The sequence below is a fragment of the Heterocephalus glaber genome, unplaced genomic scaffold (assembly GCF_053883595.1).
Source record: "Heterocephalus glaber isolate CG9 unplaced genomic scaffold, H.glaber_assembly_v1.0 deba00000621, whole genome shotgun sequence".
In the NCBI taxonomy this organism is placed as follows: Eukaryota; Metazoa; Chordata; class Mammalia; order Rodentia; family Bathyergidae; genus Heterocephalus; species Heterocephalus glaber.
The window spans coordinates 32,390,044-32,396,576 of NW_028258153.1; positions in this window are offsets into that span (position 1 = coordinate 32,390,044).

Sequence of the window (6,533 nt, forward strand, 5' to 3'; positions counted from 1 at the left end):
TTGAGGCAGATGGGTGCCACTGAGCTAAATCCCCAGCCCTGTCACATAAATTTTGATGGGGAATTTTGGTTAGTTTTAAGATATGCTATGACTTTTTATTATGCATTCTTCTTTTTCTTTTTTCTTTTTTTTTTTGGTACCGGGGATCGAACTCAGGACCTTGCACTTGTGAGGCAGGCGCCGGAACCACTGAGCTAAATCCCCGGCCCTATGCATTCTTCTTCTACCTGTGTGTCAAAGAACAAAATTTCAACAAATTGAGAACTAAAGATCTATCTGGGGAGCTGGGGATGTAGCTCGGGGGTAGAGCATACACTTAGCCTGCACGAGGCTCTGGGGCCAATCCCTAGCACCACACACACACAAACACACAAACACACACACACACAGCTCTAATTCATTTTTATTATTTTTTGTAAATCAGGCAGATCTTGTCTACAAAGCAGAAGCTCCACCTGGCACTGCAGAACTGTCATGTGTGTAGGGCAGCTTGAACAGGGACAAGACACAGTACAGTGCCAGTCAGATTACTTAGGACTACCTTCCTTGTACAGGTTAAAGCACTATTGTGCCAGCTCAGGTTGACTGGGCCCCACTGGATTATTTGCCATGAGTTTCCTGTTTTTTGGAACACTGGCCCATTTCCTGGTTCCGTTTGATTACATGGTCACCTCCACTGTGGTCTGGTCTGCTGGCCCAGTGCAGAGGGCTAGTCCAAAAACAGCATCCTCCCATGAATCATATTTATTTATTTATTTGGTACTGGGGATCAAACTCGAGTCCTTGCGCTTGCACAGCAGGTGGCTAAACCACTGAGCTAAATCCCCGGCACGAATCATATTTATCATGTGCCGTATTTAGAAAATGGTTTTAATATCCACAGTTGGCTTCAGATACCTTAGTTACTGATTTCTACTTTTGTCATGCTGTGACTGGGGCAGGTGGTCTGTATGAACCCACTCATGTAATATTTATTAAAATTTATGGGGCCGGGGATTTAGCTCAGTGGTTGTGGCACCTGCCTCGTAAGCACAAGGTCACGAGTTCTATCCCCGGTAACAAAAAATAAATAAATTAAAATAAAATTAAATTAAATTAAATTTATCTGATGAGCTGATACCTAGTCACTAGAAGTGTTTAAAGAGTACTTTAAGGGCCAGGGATGTAGCTCAGTAGCACAGTGTCTGCCTGGCAAACGTGAGGGCCTGAGTTTGATTCCTGGTACAAAAAAAAAGGGTACTTTCAAATTAAATACACATTACCTGTTCCTTTGGTGTATGCTTGTCCTTATATCAAGTTCATTCATTTTACTGTTCACACCTTTACTGGTTTCTGTCTGCTGAATCTCAATTCCTCATAGAAGTATGGTCCATTTTCTGAAAATTATAGATGACTTGTCAATCTTATTTTTTTAGATCTATCTTAATTTTGAGAATCTCCCTCCTCTTGTCTCCCAGTTATTTAAGCCATAACCCTGGAAATATCCTTACTGGTGGTGGCCATATGGCTTTGCTAACCCTGAATCTGGCCAATTGCTGCCTCTGAGTGTCCTTTAACTGGTTCCGCTATCCCTGTTTTTGGCTATTTACTAACTCATGAGCCACCTGGCCCTAAGAAAAGCCATGCCTGGGAGGGCTTCAGCAACCTGCTGAACAGGAAGTGTGGTGGGAGAGGCCACAGGGTCTTCACACGAGAGGGAAGGTGAACTTCTTCAATTGTTATGACTGCAAAAGGGGATCTTTAAAAATAGTTAAGATACTCATTTTGGCCATCAATTTAAAGCCTGTTGTCTTTATTTCGTTTTAATTCCTGTTTAAAACATCAGCTACAAGATTTAGACTTTAAAAGGGTGGTTATCTTCTAAGAACATTGGACTACTGTGTTCCAGAACAGCCTAGTGTGGATCAGCTGTCTGAACTGTGTCCATTGCACAATCCCAGGGCCTTGGAGTGTACCTGGGGACTGCCAAATGGCAAAGAGACATGCAATGGATGCATCCTTCAACCCAGAGATAATTCTCTGCTGGCATCATTAAATGCATAGTTAGGACCACTCTGTAAGTCGTAAGCAGGAGGCTGAGTTGGGAGGATCGCCATGAGTTTGAGGCCAGCCTAGGCCACATAGCTGCAATCCTTCACTAAAAAACTGAAAGGAGGGCCGGGGATTTAGCTCAGTGGTTCTGCCACCTGCCCCGAAAGTGGAAGGACCCTAGTTTGATCCCTGGTACCAAAAAAAAAAAAGAAAGAAAAAAAGTGAAGGGAATTTTATAAAATCAGACTTTAAAAAGACTGATGAGGAAAAATATTTTAGAGTAAGAAAGTATTTTTGTTCTTTTCTGGTATTTCCTTGTGAAACTCACATTTTTGTCTATGTGTGATATTAATTAACCTGGCAACAGAGATGATGTTTGTTCTTTTTTTTTTTTTTTTGGTACTGGGGATCAAACTCAGGACCTTGTGCTTGCAAGGCAGGCACCAGAACCACTGAGCTAAATCCCCGCCCAGTGTTTGTTCTTTCTGAGACAGGATCTCCCTATATAGTTCAGGCTGGTTTTGAATTCACTATGTAGCCCAGGCTGGCCTCAACCTCTGGTGATCCTCCTGCCTCAGCCTCCAAGTGCTGGGGTTGTAGGTGTGTGCCACCATCCCTGGCTCCAATAATTTTGTTTTTATAATAAAAATATGAAATTAGATTTAAACATGTATTTTCTTCTGATATATGCATTATGGTTTAATTTTTTAAAATTTTTCATTTTCACAGAAAACAAATTTGAGGTTACTAAGAAAATAGTTGGATTCCTTAAAATTACAGCTATTTTGTGAAAATTGGAAATCATAAGCTATTTTCCACACCACACACCACATACTATACACACACATCACACACCATGTACCGCACTTATATACACACACACTATACCCATATTATACCACTCATATCGACCACAAACAACACAATACCCTATATACACTCAACCCACAAACTACAAACCATATGCATACCATACCACATACTGCATACACACAGCACACAAACTACACACGCCATACATACACCATACCTCATGACACACACACACATACACACACATACGCAACATACACTGAACAAAGCCTGCCCCACACCATCTCAGGACCTGTTCTGCCAGCATAAAGCATCACCCTCACTGGTCCTCTTGCTCACAGAAGTTGGTCATGAACAAGTTCAGAACACTCAAGTCTCCTCCCACAGCAAGGAGACCAACCGGGATTGCCACTTTCAGAGCAAGTGGCTGGGCCTCCAATGTGCAGTCATTGTGTGAAGTCACAGAAGGCACAGAGGGCCCACTGGCTGGTGGGGACTTCACACAATGAGGGTCAAGAAAGCCTTTCTAGACAACACAACACAATGGGTCTGTTTGCTGGATAACTAGAGATACAGGGCGCATGTGCAGCATGCTGAGTGTACCTGTTAGAGAGGGAGGAAGTGACAAGCACATGAGTGGTTGCGGCCTGTCACTTCACTGTCCCTGCCCAATATGTCTACGGTGGCTCTGGCAGCCACTCCTCACCTGAGCCTTGCCAGTGCTCCTTCTGCACCAGTCACACTGCCTTGCAGCACACCACAGACTGTGTCCCCTCAGGGGCTTTGCAGTGCTCCCCCACCCTGCAAGCTAACTCATTCTGCTTCATCCTTGCTTGAATGTCCTCCAGCTGCCTTGTTCCAGATGCTCCATGAAGGAAGCTGGTTAACATAAGCGCACACATGACACATACATGCATCTTTTATATTCTACCTAATGTATAATGTTAGCATGTACCTGGCACAGTTAGAGCCTGGCATCCATCTTCCTTGTGGGTGGGGAGCTTCCTGAGAGGGCTGTGGCTACTGTTCAAGCTGGGCCCCCATGGACGGGAACAGAGTCTCCTAAAGAGTGAAATCCTGCACTGCCGCTCCCTAGACTGAGGACAGAGCAGCAGGGGAGTCGGGAGAAAAAGCATCTCTCTCCCAAGGGCAGCTGATGCTCTTTGAGTGACTGCTGCTCTGAATCACTGAGAAGTTTATTTTCTGGAATTGTTGATTGTGCAACCCCTTTTTCATCTGAAATGGCAGCAGTGAGGAAGGAGCAGCCCATGGTTGTGGTCACAGAAACAGACCCAGGTGTGAGCTCCAGATAAGGGCTTTCTGGTCACCACATTCCTTGACTCTCTCATTTCTGTGGTCTCCAGGGAAACCAGACACAGCCCCCCCCATGGTCCAGACCTGCGGTGGACCCATGCACATGTCCCACTTTACTTCAGCCTCTCAGTACAGTGCTGTGCTGAAAGTTTACCCCAATGTCACCCTTCTCCCCAAATCCTTATGTTCCCTTAAGGTGCCCCAAGGTTGCCTGGGTGAGCAGTTTCCCTCATTCTCCCTGTATTGGTCAGTAAAGTGGAGAACAGTCTTGTCCATCTGAAAATCCAAGGACACCACGGGCACCTGAGATCGTCTGAGTCTCACCTCAAATGTCACCTCCAGAGGGAGGGTTCAGAATGAACCCCACAGCACTCTTGGAGCCCCACCATGCCCACTGCATCTGGCTGTTGAATCCTCGTGTGTTTTGTCTCATCACATCGTGAGCCCATGTCCTGCTGACCCTGTAGCCAGAAGAGAGCAGGGCTTGGTATTGGAATGTCACGATAAACTCACGATATGTGGCCCTTACATCTGGCTTCTGTCACTTCTGATGGGCATTTGGCGTGTTTCTAGTTATTAGCTCTTGCAAACAATGCTGCAATGAACATCTGTGTACATGTTTTTGTGTGGACGTGGCTTTCATTAGTGGGATTGCCAGGTCCGGTTAGAAATGGTGGGAGACCAACCCAGACACAGGCTTTACGTGAGAAAAGGCTGGATATACTGTATGGATGCAGACAGGGCTGAGATTCTGAATGACTGTCAGCAGCTAGCTGGGAAGGAAATTAGGTTTATACAGGGTTTGGGAAGGGGCTGTGATCATAAGGAATGTTTATGACTGAGGGTCCAAGGATGTTCAGCGCAGGTACGCAGATAACATTGGACTCTTTGGTGCTGGGGAGATTGTATACTCTGTCCTAAATTTTCTTTATGGCCATTTGTCCTATTTACTGAGAGTAGCCTGTTGTTTGCAGAGAATGGCATGTTTGCTGTGGAGGTCTCATCCATGTCAGGCGTGACAGACAGGTCCTATGTACTTGCTGGGCCACATGTATTTAATGTTTTGAGAAGCCACCAAACTTTTCTCCACAGTGGCTGCACCATTTTACATTCCTACCAGCTGTGTGAGAAGGTTCCAGGACCTAAACAGCTTCATCAGCATTTGTGATAGTCCTTTATTATTATTTTTATGTGGTACAGGGGATTAAGCTCAGGAACTTGTGCTTGCCAGGCAGTCATGGCGCCACTGAGCTACATTCCTGGCCCTACTTATTATTTTTTTTAAAGAGTCACCCTACAAGGTGTAGAGTGTCTCTCTGTACTGGGGATTGAATCTAGGACCTTCACACTAAGTCACATCTCTAGCTTTTAATTGAATTTTGAGACACGGTCTTACTAAATCACTAAGTTTCCCAGGCTGGGCTTGAACTCTCATCCTCCTACCGTAGCCTTCCAGAATGCTAAAATACAAGTATGTGCCACCAAGCAGTTTTTCTTTTTTTTGAGAGTAAATACTTTTCCTCTATCATACTAAATTAATTTTTAAATCCCAGGCTGGGGATTTAGCTCAGTGGTTTGGCCGCCTGCTGTGTAAGCGCAAGGACCCAGGTTCAATCACTGGTACCAAAAAAAAAAAAAAAAAAAAAATCCCTTCAGTGACATAATCATAAACATAATGCTATGACTTGAGAGGCAAGGACAGTGTGGGTAATTGAAATAGACTCAACCCCTTCTCACCCGCAGGATCATGGGCAAGATTTTTAACAGCTCCTGCCTCCATTTCCACATCTATAAAATGGAGACAGTGATGTGTGAAATGACTTAATGAGATAATAATATATGTAAAGTGTCCAGTAAGCACCTGGCAAGTAGCAAGCTGTTTTTTTCATTATTAAAGCCATGCTACAGAGTTTCTATTAGCAAGACTTAATTTGTTACAGCAAATTAGACCATAGTGGTCCATTTGCCATCCTAAGATCTAATTCAGTGATTGACAACTCAGTGACAATCTCTGAAAAACAGCTGGCCAGGGTGCAGGATCCCCATCTGAGGCCCTCATATATGTGATTGAGAAATCCTGGGCCAATGTCTCTCTAAGGACACTGAGACCTGGCTGTGCACAGGAGAGAGACTGAAGGCTGTGTAGAGGAGCCTGAACCTTCAACTGACCAACTTGACTTAAAACCAGCCCTCAAGAACAAATTGAGTACGTAAGGTCCATGGTAATCATATTGTCTGCAAATCAAGATTCTTTCTTCCTTTCTGATCAGGACACTTTTTCCACTTGACTGCCCTGGTTAGAACTTGCAATACAATGGTTGGAGAGAGGCGGTCTGAGTGACCATCTTTGACTTATCCCTGACCTTATAGGTAAA